General features: G+C 26.5%; 1 long non-coding RNA gene across 1 annotated transcript; it reads left to right on the top strand.

Annotated features, from left to right (window-relative positions):
* Nucleotides 1–372: 372 nt before the first annotated feature.
* Nucleotides 373–11,455, top strand: LOC145955667 (uncharacterized). The gene is made up of 4 exons (XR_014432319.1): nt 373–944; nt 1,909–5,580; nt 6,545–10,216; nt 11,181–11,455. It is a non-coding gene; the product is annotated as an uncharacterized LOC145955667 (long non-coding RNA).
* Nucleotides 11,456–12,846: the final 1,391 nt, after the last annotated feature.

The following is a 12,846-nucleotide window of genomic DNA, read 5'->3' as shown; positions in this document are numbered from 1 at the left end:
ACTCTCAGAAAATCAAACATAACCAACAGTCTGTAACATCTAAGTGGCAAAGTAGCTCACACAAAAATATTCACACGTCTTCCAGAAATTTAAATATCTTAAAAAATTTAAATATCTTAAAAAATTTAGAATTGTTAAATTAAAATAATAGAAGAAACTCTTAAATTAAATTTTGTGGAGGTGTAGCGTGTGGTTAGAAAAAATGGTGAGTTTAACATAATTAAATTTTTTTTCATTTTATAAACATACTTGATTTATTATTTGAAGCTTTGAAACGCATGCACTTTTTTTCTCTATAATTATTGTCTATTATATAGTTTATACACACATTAAGTGTGTAACATCCCAAATTTTATTCAATATTAATATTAAAAGGGTTATTTTTTTATGTATGGGATTATTAAAAGTTAAAAAAAAAAAATGTGAAAAATATTTTATAATATTATTTTGATGAATAATAATCTTCAATCAGAATTCAAATCAAATTTTTCATGAATAGTATTTTATTATTTGAATAGTAATATATATATAATAATTGTAGTAATTATGAATTCAATCAGACGAAATTCAATCGAATTCCAATTCCCTTCATTTGAATAAAATATTATTATAAATAGTACATTTTGTAATAATGTATTAGAATCCAAATCAAATCCTAACATGGCCTCTTCTAAGTGCAGTAGCAATGTGAATGCAATTGGCAAAGCAATAATTGTGAATGTATAGCAATTGGCAATTATGTGCGTAGGAAATGTGATACGTGGCAAAGCAATTATATAGCAATCATATAGCTTTAGCGTAAGCAATTACGTAAGGGGATAAGATACAATTGTGTAGTAAGTGAGATTTCATTTCCTATAAATAGGCTCCCATTAAGACATGCAGCAACGGAAAAATTGAAGAGACCGTATGATAATAAAAATCTGATAAGTGTGTATTTCTAGGTAAGGGGAGGAGAACTTTATCTCTTTAAAATTTTATATACTACTATGTTTATTTATTTATGTTATTTTAGTGGGGTGTCCCTAACCTCACTATATTTATATATTTATTCAGTGAGGTGCTTCTAACTTCACTATATTTATATATTTATTCAGTGAGGTGCTTCTAACTTCACTATATTTATATATTTATTCAGTGAGGTGTTCTTAACCTCATTTAACTACTTAACTTTTAATTACAATGTTTATTTATGTTATTGTTATATTTATTCAGTGAGGTGTTCCTAACCTCATCTAACTACTTAACTTTTAATTATTATGTTTATTTATTTATGTTATTTTTATTATTTAGTGGGGTGTTTCTAACCTCATATATTTGTTTAACCTTTAATTACTATTACTTATTCTATGATTATTCTTATCCATAATAATTATTAATATATTCACATTTTATATTGTTTAATTATTTTATAATAATTGTCATTGTCATTTAATTAATTAGTGCTCTTAATATATTTTATTTAAATTTGTGTTATTTAATTAAAGCTTAAATAATGATAAATTCTTAAATCTATTTTGAGTAATTTTTTATGATTAATATAATTTGTTAAAATGTTTTTGACTCATTTTAAAGATAAATAATACTCTATGGCCATAGACGATAAAGTTTGAATTATTTGTAGCTGGAGGTTTAACCTTGGGGATTTAAATGAGTAAGAAATGAAGGTGAAATATCCTTTTGTTGGTTGCTGTTATAATGATGCTCATTTATCCTGACTAGTCACTACAAGTATAATTCAAATTTTATTGTATCACCAAAAACTAATATTTGATCGGTATATATATTTATATTTAATTTTGTTTATAAATAATTCTGTTTATTCTTTTGAATTATTTTATTTATTGGATATCGTTCTTACTCCTTTCTTTTCTTTGTTTTTTTTAAATTAAATATATTATAAAATAGATGGATCAACTTGAGATTCCAGATCATTTTGCTGTTGTTGTTATTGCTGTCCTACTTGGAAGGAAATCGGAATATGGAGGCTATTTGATGGATTTGTTATAACTTTACTTGTCAATCATATTATTTTAATTGAAATTTTCTTTCCATTATGAATATAAATATTGTATTGAAAGGGTAAGGAAGAGGAATAATGTGTAAATTAATACGTTATTCTAAATATTTTAGAACGATATGTCATGTATTAAATTCACAAAATAATCTTTTCTTTACTTTCATTTTTATTAAATAAATATATAGATATTGTTAATGATATAATTGCAGAAATATTATAAAATTTTATAATTTTTATTATATAAATTGGGTATTAGAATTTGGGCGTTACATTAATGGTATCAGAGCGGTCGATCCAATCGGCCGTGAGTTATGAGTTTACTATGCTTGTTTGGTAGACGAAGTCTATAGTTGCAGTGATTAAATTCAAGGAGGATGTATGTCGAGAATTGGAGTTTTAAAAATTTTTTTTTAAGGCTAAAGTGTACGTCTTTGTTATTATTATTTTTATATGATTTGAAAGTTATAAATTATTCCTAACTAGGAGGCACTGCTACCTTTACTGGAATTAATTTATATTTCCTTTATTATTTTTAAATCTTATTATATGATTTATTAAATTTGATGATTACATATTGATTTTTATGGGCTAGGATTTTATTTTAGTTTCTAAGTTCTTTGTGCTAAATATGTAAGTTGTTTGGTTTAGGATTGTAGGAAAGAAATTTAAATAATGATTTGGAAGTGTCTTAAGGTATTTTTGGGGCTTTAGACTTTGGTGCACTCTTTTGCTGATCAATGCAGGGAATGTTTTAGCTGCAGTTTTGTTATGCTAGTACACGTATTATATTGACAAAATTGGATTTTATGAATTCCATAAAAGTTGTAGTCTTGGATGTTAACTTGTCAAGGGCACCAAAATCAGGTACAATGGAGATCTAGAACTTTCGTTAAGACTATTTTAATAAACAAAGGTCTAGCTGTTAAACACTGATTATATCTACTACAATCTTTGAAATTTTTAGCTAAGTATATGACCATTTTAGAAATTTCAAGTCTTTATAAGAATGATAGCTTATCCTGTTAGCTTTCTTTTGGTGATTGGTTTGAGATCATTTGGTGATAGCCTATATAATTTTCTATGTATCATTTTCTTTGATTAGTTGTTAAAGGGATATATATATATGTTATCATGATATTTGTGAGTTATTAGGAAATCGATTTTTTTATGATATATTGAGGTGTTATCTCGTGGATCAAAAATTTCTTTAAGGTCGTATGATGTTATGTGGTAAAGGTTGTTCATGTACAGGCTATACGGAGTAAATAGTGATTGATTCATACATGGTTAGGGATGGTATATATGAAGGTTTATAGTAGGTATTCTAATATGATTTGGTATGCATGTATGTTGATATGAGGATAGATGACCTTAGGAATGAATTAATGAAGGTTATGTGTTTAGTGAGATTGACCTTAGGATGTGATATCATCATATTGGAATTGAGAGTGAAAATATATTCAAGACAACTTTATGTTAAGTATAAATTTTTATTGTATGAAGTAGATTTGCTAGGTCCTATGATTTTTTTTATAAAAGAAATTCTAAGATAATATTACTTTTGTCTGGGTTAACCAAGAAGAGAGAATTACCTTTATGAAATAGTAAGTGTTATGTGGTAATATAGTAATGCTTTGAAGACAGGTTTGGGTGAATTATTTTCATAACCTTGAATTAGAAGTTGTAATAGTTACGCTTGAAATTTTGGAAACATTACTGGTATGATTCTAAGTTTGAGATATTTAGTGATCATAAGAATTTTACATATTTGTTTGATTTAAAGGAATTGAATATGAGACAGAAGAGATAGTTAAAAACTGTTAAGGATTAAGATTTTAATCTCAGTTGTTATTCAGAAAGAGTCAATGTGGTGGTCGATACTTTGAGTAGAAAAACTCTATATATCTCTTCTTATCGTTAAGAGGGATATCTTTTAGCTCACATTAAGAATTTAAGTTTGATTTGTGAAATTACTCCTAGTAGTGTGAAACTAGGTATGACTCAAGTAAAGAATGGACTATTGAAGGAAATTAGAGAAACATAATTAGTTGATTCATTTTGATGGCAAGACATGAAATTATAAGACAAGATAGTAGATATGAGGTTGCCTTGGATATAGATATGGTGGTAAGACTTAGAGATTGATTATACGTATCTAGTAAACTTACGTTTAAGTACTTGATCCTTGGAGAGGGTCTTAAAAATTTAAATAATATGGTGACAAATGCCTTAAATAGGATGATCATTCATCTATCATTTTTGAAAATATAAAGGTTGAATTTAATTGAGGAAGTTAGAAGTTTAAGCAAGATGTGTAAGTTCACCCTTAGGAGCATCAAATTGAGTATGTTGAAAGGACTAATAGATTAATGGGTGTGATTAGAGGACCTAAGAGTTAAATTTTTCTTAATAAGCCAAGTGGAAAAGATTGGTAGAGGTATAGATAACCCTTTACGCTTGGAAGTTGATGGTGTTTTAAGATAGAATCTATGTGCCTAGTAATTTCGAATTAAGGAAGATGATCTTAGAGGAAGGATATAAAAGTACTCTTAGTATTCATTTAAGAAATACTAAAATATATCAGAGTGGCGCATCGGAAACATGGCCTAAGGAGAAAATAATTTGTATACTAGTATATAGTATGCCAAAAGTTTAAGGTGAAACATTAGAATTTTTTTTGTCGATATTTTTACAATCTTTAGATGTCCTAATTTGGAAATAAGATTTTATGAACTTAGTTGTAGTTATATCTGATATGCTTAAGAAATTTGATCTTATTTGGAGTATAATGGATAGGTTCGTTAAGTTTGCTCACCTTGGAGAGATTGATAGATTTATACATCAATATGGTATTAAGATTATGTGAGAGTTAGGAAGCAAACTGCGAGGAGCATAACTATTCCTATTTTCAAGAAAATTTCGGGGACGAAATTTCTAAAAGGAGGGGAGAATTGTAACATCCCAAATTTTATTCAATATTAATATTAAAAGGGTTATTTTTTTATGTATGGGATTATTAAAAGTTATAAAAAAAAAATGTGAAAAATATTTTATAATATTATTTTGATGAATAATAATCTTCAATCAGAATTCAAATCAAATTTTTCATGAATAGTATTTTATTATTTGAATAGTAATATATATATAATAATTGTAGTAATTATGAATTCAATCGGACGAAATTCAATCGAATTCCAATTCCCTTCATTTGAATAAAATATTATTATAAATAGTACATTTTGTAATAATGTATTAGAATCCAAATCAAATCCTAACATGGCCTCTTCTAAGTGCAGTAGCAATGTGAATGCAATTGGCAAAGCAATAATTGTGAATGTATAGCAATTGGCAATTATGTGCGTAGGAAATGTGATACGTGGCAAAGCAATTATATAGCAATCATATAGCTTTAGCGTAAGCAATTACGTAAGGGGATAAGATACAATTGTGTAGTAAGTGAGATTTCATTTCCTATAAATAGGCTCCCATTAAGACATGCAGCAACGGAAAAATTGAAGAGACCGTATGATAATAAAAATCTGATAAGTGTGTATTTCTAGGTAAGGGGAGGAGAACTTTATCTCTTTAAAATTTTATATACTACTATGTTTATTTATTTATGTTATTTTAGTGGGGTGTCCCTAACCTCACTATATTTATATATTTATTCAGTGAGGTGCTTCTAACTTCACTATATTTATATATTTATTCAGTGAGGTGCTTCTAACTTCACTATATTTATATATTTATTCAGTGAGGTGTTCTTAACCTCATTTAACTACTTAACTTTTAATTACAATGTTTATTTATGTTATTGTTATATTTATTCAGTGAGGTGTTCCTAACCTCATCTAACTACTTAACTTTTAATTATTATGTTTATTTATTTATGTTATTTTTATTATTTAGTGGGGTGTTTCTAACCTCATATATTTGTTTAACCTTTAATTACTATTACTTATTCTATGATTATTCTTATCCATAATAATTATTAATATATTCACATTTTATATTGTTTAATTATTTTATAATAATTGTCATTGTCATTTAATTAATTAGTGCTCTTAATATATTTTATTTAAATTTGTGTTATTTAATTAAAGCTTAAATAATGATAAATTCTTAAATCTATTTTGAGTAATTTTTTATGATTAATATAATTTGTTAAAATGTTTTTGACTCATTTTAAAGATAAATAATACTCTATGGCCATAGACGATAAAGTTTGAATTATTTGTAGCTGGAGGTTTAACCTTGGGGATTTAAATGAGTAAGAAATGAAGGTGAAATATCCTTTTGTTGGTTGCTGTTATAATGATGCTCATTTATCCTGACTAGTCACTACAAGTATAATTCAAATTTTATTGTATCACCAAAAACTAATATTTGATCGGTATATATATTTATATTTAATTTTGTTTATAAATAATTCTGTTTATTCTTTTGAATTATTTTATTTATTGGATATCGTTCTTACTCCTTTCTTTTCTTTGTTTTTTTTAAATTAAATATATTATAAAATAGATGGATCAACTTGAGATTCCAGATCATTTTGCTGTTGTTGTTATTGCTGTCCTACTTGGAAGGAAATCGGAATATGGAGGCTATTTGATGGATTTGTTATAACTTTACTTGTCAATCATATTATTTTAATTGAAATTTTCTTTCCATTATGAATATAAATATTGTATTGAAAGGGTAAGGAAGAGGAATAATGTGTAAATTAATACGTTATTCTAAATATTTTAGAACGATATGTCATGTATTAAATTCACAAAATAATCTTTTCTTTACTTTCATTTTTATTAAATAAATATATAGATATTGTTAATGATATAATTGCAGAAATATTATAAAATTTTATAATTTTTATTATATAAATTGGGTATTAGAATTTGGGCGTTACATTAATGGTATCAGAGCGGTCGATCCAATCGGCCGTGAGTTATGAGTTTACTATGCTTGTTTGGTAGACGAAGTCTATAGTTGCAGTGATTAAATTCAAGGAGGATGTATGTCGAGAATTGGAGTTTTAAAAATTTTTTTTTAAGGCTAAAGTGTACGTCTTTGTTATTATTATTTTTATATGATTTGAAAGTTATAAATTATTCCTAACTAGGAGGCACTGCTACCTTTACTGGAATTAATTTATATTTCCTTTATTATTTTTAAATCTTATTATATGATTTATTAAATTTGATGATTACATATTGATTTTTATGGGCTAGGATTTTATTTTAGTTTCTAAGTTCTTTGTGCTAAATATGTAAGTTGTTTGGTTTAGGATTGTAGGAAAGAAATTTAAATAATGATTTGGAAGTGTCTTAAGGTATTTTTGGGGCTTTAGACTTTGGTGCACTCTTTTGCTGATCAATGCAGGGAATGTTTTAGCTGCAGTTTTGTTATGCTAGTACACGTATTATATTGACAAAATTGGATTTTATGAATTCCATAAAAGTTGTAGTCTTGGATGTTAACTTGTCAAGGGCACCAAAATCAGGTACAATGGAGATCTAGAACTTTCGTTAAGACTATTTTAATAAACAAAGGTCTAGCTGTTAAACACTGATTATATCTACTACAATCTTTGAAATTTTTAGCTAAGTATATGACCATTTTAGAAATTTCAAGTCTTTATAAGAATGATAGCTTATCCTGTTAGCTTTCTTTTGGTGATTGGTTTGAGATCATTTGGTGATAGCCTATATAATTTTCTATGTATCATTTTCTTTGATTAGTTGTTAAAGGGATATATATATATGTTATCATGATATTTGTGAGTTATTAGGAAATCGATTTTTTTATGATATATTGAGGTGTTATCTCGTGGATCAAAAATTTCTTTAAGGTCGTATGATGTTATGTGGTAAAGGTTGTTCATGTACAGGCTATACGGAGTAAATAGTGATTGATTCATACATGGTTAGGGATGGTATATATGAAGGTTTATAGTAGGTATTCTAATATGATTTGGTATGCATGTATGTTGATATGAGGATAGATGACCTTAGGAATGAATTAATGAAGGTTATGTGTTTAGTGAGATTGACCTTAGGATGTGATATCATCATATTGGAATTGAGAGTGAAAATATATTCAAGACAACTTTATGTTAAGTATAAATTTTTATTGTATGAAGTAGATTTGCTAGGTCCTATGATTTTTTTTATAAAAGAAATTCTAAGATAATATTACTTTTGTCTGGGTTAACCAAGAAGAGAGAATTACCTTTATGAAATAGTAAGTGTTATGTGGTAATATAGTAATGCTTTGAAGACAGGTTTGGGTGAATTATTTTCATAACCTTGAATTAGAAGTTGTAATAGTTACGCTTGAAATTTTGGAAACATTACTGGTATGATTCTAAGTTTGAGATATTTAGTGATCATAAGAATTTTACATATTTGTTTGATTTAAAGGAATTGAATATGAGACAGAAGAGATAGTTAAAAACTGTTAAGGATTAAGATTTTAATCTCAGTTGTTATTCAGAAAGAGTCAATGTGGTGGTCGATACTTTGAGTAGAAAAACTCTATATATCTCTTCTTATCGTTAAGAGGGATATCTTTTAGCTCACATTAAGAATTTAAGTTTGATTTGTGAAATTACTCCTAGTAGTGTGAAACTAGGTATGACTCAAGTAAAGAATGGACTATTGAAGGAAATTAGAGAAACATAATTAGTTGATTCATTTTGATGGCAAGACATGAAATTATAAGACAAGATAGTAGATATGAGGTTGCCTTGGATATAGATATGGTGGTAAGACTTAGAGATTGATTATACGTATCTAGTAAACTTACGTTTAAGTACTTGATCCTTGGAGAGGGTCTTAAAAATTTAAATAATATGGTGACAAATGCCTTAAATAGGATGATCATTCATCTATCATTTTTGAAAATATAAAGGTTGAATTTAATTGAGGAAGTTAGAAGTTTAAGCAAGATGTGTAAGTTCACCCTTAGGAGCATCAAATTGAGTATGTTGAAAGGACTAATAGATTAATGGGTGTGATTAGAGGACCTAAGAGTTAAATTTTTCTTAATAAGCCAAGTGGAAAAGATTGGTAGAGGTATAGATAACCCTTTACGCTTGGAAGTTGATGGTGTTTTAAGATAGAATCTATGTGCCTAGTAATTTCGAATTAAGGAAGATGATCTTAGAGGAAGGATATAAAAGTACTCTTAGTATTCATTTAAGAAATACTAAAATATATCAGAGTGGCGCATCGGAAACATGGCCTAAGGAGAAAATAATTTGTATACTAGTATATAGTATGCCAAAAGTTTAAGGTGAAACATTAGAATTTTTTTTGTCGATATTTTTACAATCTTTAGATGTCCTAATTTGGAAATAAGATTTTATGAACTTAGTTGTAGTTATATCTGATATGCTTAAGAAATTTGATCTTATTTGGAGTATAATGGATAGGTTCGTTAAGTTTGCTCACCTTGGAGAGATTGATAGATTTATACATCAATATGGTATTAAGATTATGTGAGAGTTAGGAAGCAAACTGCGAGGAGCATAACTATTCCTATTTTCAAGAAAATTTCGGGGACGAAATTTCTAAAAGGAGGGGAGAATTGTAACATCCCAAATTTTATTCAATATTAATATTAAAAGGGTTATTTTTTTATGTATGGGATTATTAAAAGTTATAAAAAAAAAATGTGAAAAATATTTTATAATATTATTTTGATGAATAATAATCTTCAATCAGAATTCAAATCAAATTTTTCATGAATAGTATTTTATTATTTGAATAGTAATATATATATAATAATTGTAGTAATTATGAATTCAATCAGACGAAATTCAATCGAATTCCAATTCCCTTCATTTGAATAAAATATTATTATAAATAGTACATTTTGTAATAATGTATTAGAATCCAAATCAAATCCTAACATGGCCTCTTCTAAGTGCAGTAGCAATGTGAATGCAATTGGCAAAGCAATAATTGTGAATGTATAGCAATTGGCAATTATGTGCGTAGGAAATGTGATACGTGGCAAAGCAATTATATAGCAATCATATAGCTTTAGCGTAAGCAATTACGTAAGGGGATAAGATACAATTGTGTAGTAAGTGAGATTTCATTTCCTATAAATAGGCTCCCATTAAGACATGCAGCAACGGAAAAATTGAAGAGACCGTATGATAATAAAAATCTGATAAGTGTGTATTTCTAGGTAAGGGGAGGAGAACTTTATCTCTTTAAAATTTTATATACTACTATGTTTATTTATTTATGTTATTTTAGTGGGGTGTCCCTAACCTCACTATATTTATATATTTATTCAGTGAGGTGCTTCTAACTTCACTATATTTATATATTTATTCAGTGAGGTGCTTCTAACTTCACTATATTTATATATTTATTCAGTGAGGTGTTCTTAACCTCATTTAACTACTTAACTTTTAATTACAATGTTTATTTATGTTATTGTTATATTTATTCAGTGAGGTGTTCCTAACCTCATCTAACTACTTAACTTTTAATTATTATGTTTATTTATTTATGTTATTTTTATTATTTAGTGGGGTGTTTCTAACCTCATATATTTGTTTAACCTTTAATTACTATTACTTATTCTATGATTATTCTTATCCATAATAATTATTAATATATTCACATTTTATATTGTTTAATTATTTTATAATAATTGTCATTGTCATTTAATTAATTAGTGCTCTTAATATATTTTATTTAAATTTGTGTTATTTAATTAAAGCTTAAATAATGATAAATTCTTAAATCTATTTTGAGTAATTTTTTATGATTAATATAATTTGTTAAAATGTTTTTGACTCATTTTAAAGATAAATAATACTCTATGGCCATAGACGATAAAGTTTGAATTATTTGTAGCTGGAGGTTTAACCTTGGGGATTTAAATGAGTAAGAAATGAAGGTGAAATATCCTTTTGTTGGTTGCTGTTATAATGATGCTCATTTATCCTGACTAGTCACTACAAGTATAATTCAAATTTTATTGTATCACCAAAAACTAATATTTGATCGGTATATATATTTATATTTAATTTTGTTTATAAATAATTCTGTTTATTCTTTTGAATTATTTTATTTATTGGATATCGTTCTTACTCCTTTCTTTTCTTTGTTTTTTTTAAATTAAATATATTATAAAATAGATGGATCAACTTGAGATTCCAGATCATTTTGCTGTTGTTGTTATTGCTGTCCTACTTGGAAGGAAATCGGAATATGGAGGCTATTTGATGGATTTGTTATAACTTTACTTGTCAATCATATTATTTTAATTGAAATTTTCTTTCCATTATGAATATAAATATTGTATTGAAAGGGTAAGGAAGAGGAATAATGTGTAAATTAATACGTTATTCTAAATATTTTAGAACGATATGTCATGTATTAAATTCACAAAATAATCTTTTCTTTACTTTCATTTTTATTAAATAAATATATAGATATTGTTAATGATATAATTGCAGAAATATTATAAAATTTTATAATTTTTATTATATAAATTGGGTATTAGAATTTGGGCGTTACAAAGTGAACCTTAGTTTCTCGTTTGAGATTCAATACAAATGATTAAATTTATTTAATCATTTATATTTAATCTTGAATTGTCTTGTTAGACAGTTTGGGATGAGTAATTTTCTTTATACTTGTTTGATACATACAAGTTAAGTCTCATCTTAAATTTGATTAAATTTTGGTTTATTGCATTTTGTGTTGTTCTTTGAGTGCATATTTGATTGTGGTATATATAATTTGATGTCACCACTTTCATTTGATGTACTTAGAGACCAATACAAAGTGCTGTCAAAATTTTGTCAAGTTTAAGAAAATGGATTGTACTAGTAGATATTGATCAAGTATAAAATAAAATCTTCAATGGGATAGGGTCACACCTTGTTATAAGACAACCGATTTTAAAAGTCTTGACTTTTAAGATCGGTTACAGCTCAACCGATTTTAAAAGTCTCGACTTTTAAGATCGGTTACAGCTCAACCGATTTTAAAAGTCTCGACTTTTAAAGATCGGTTTACAGCTCAACCGATTTTAAAAGTCAAGACTTTTAAAATCGGTTAATACCCGATTTTAAAAGTCTCGCTTTTTAAATCGTCTCTTTTAAAATCGGTTGTAGAACCGATTTTAAAAGTTAAAAATAACCGATTTTAAAAGCCTTTTTTCCACTAGTGATATTGCACCTATGGATGGTTTAGATGTTGCTATGTTGTCTCTTGAGGTGGTACTTAGTGATATTAAGCAAGAATCAGAGAGCTTATAAAGGTCAAAAGGAAAGATAGAATTAACAAGATAAGAAAATAATTAAATTTTAAAAGTATAATTGATGATGCAATAAACAGATACGTGTTTTTACAGTTTTTCAGTTTTTGGTTATAAGTAACTTGGTATAGTATCTTACAAAGTATATTTCTTCTAAACAAAAAACGGTTGGACCATTTTTGAGCTTTTGCTGAAGCTCAATCTCCAAATGTGATATAACATAATTTTACATAAGTCATACTTTTTTGTTACCAAACTGTCCATTCCTTTTTCATGAATAATCTATAAAAAACTCATAGCTTAATTTATTGGGTATGCTGATCTTAACTGGTAGGAATATTGCCGTATATTGTGTAGTTGGTGGTAACGTGATTGTTATCTTCCTTTTATGTTATTTACTTTATTATATTAAAATTAAATATACATGTAGATATATGGAATGTTTGGAATGAATCTCAAGCTTTAGATGTTTGAAAAGATATATATATATATATATATATATATATATATATATATATATATATATATATATATATATA

Source organism: Cajanus cajan, chromosome 3 (assembly GCF_000230855.2).
Source record: "Cajanus cajan strain Asha chromosome 3, NIPB_CcT2T_4, whole genome shotgun sequence".
Classification (NCBI taxonomy): Eukaryota; Viridiplantae; Streptophyta; class Magnoliopsida; order Fabales; family Fabaceae; genus Cajanus; species Cajanus cajan.
Note: the sequence above shows the minus strand (reverse complement) of the source record. Positions and strands in the feature narration are given on the sequence as shown.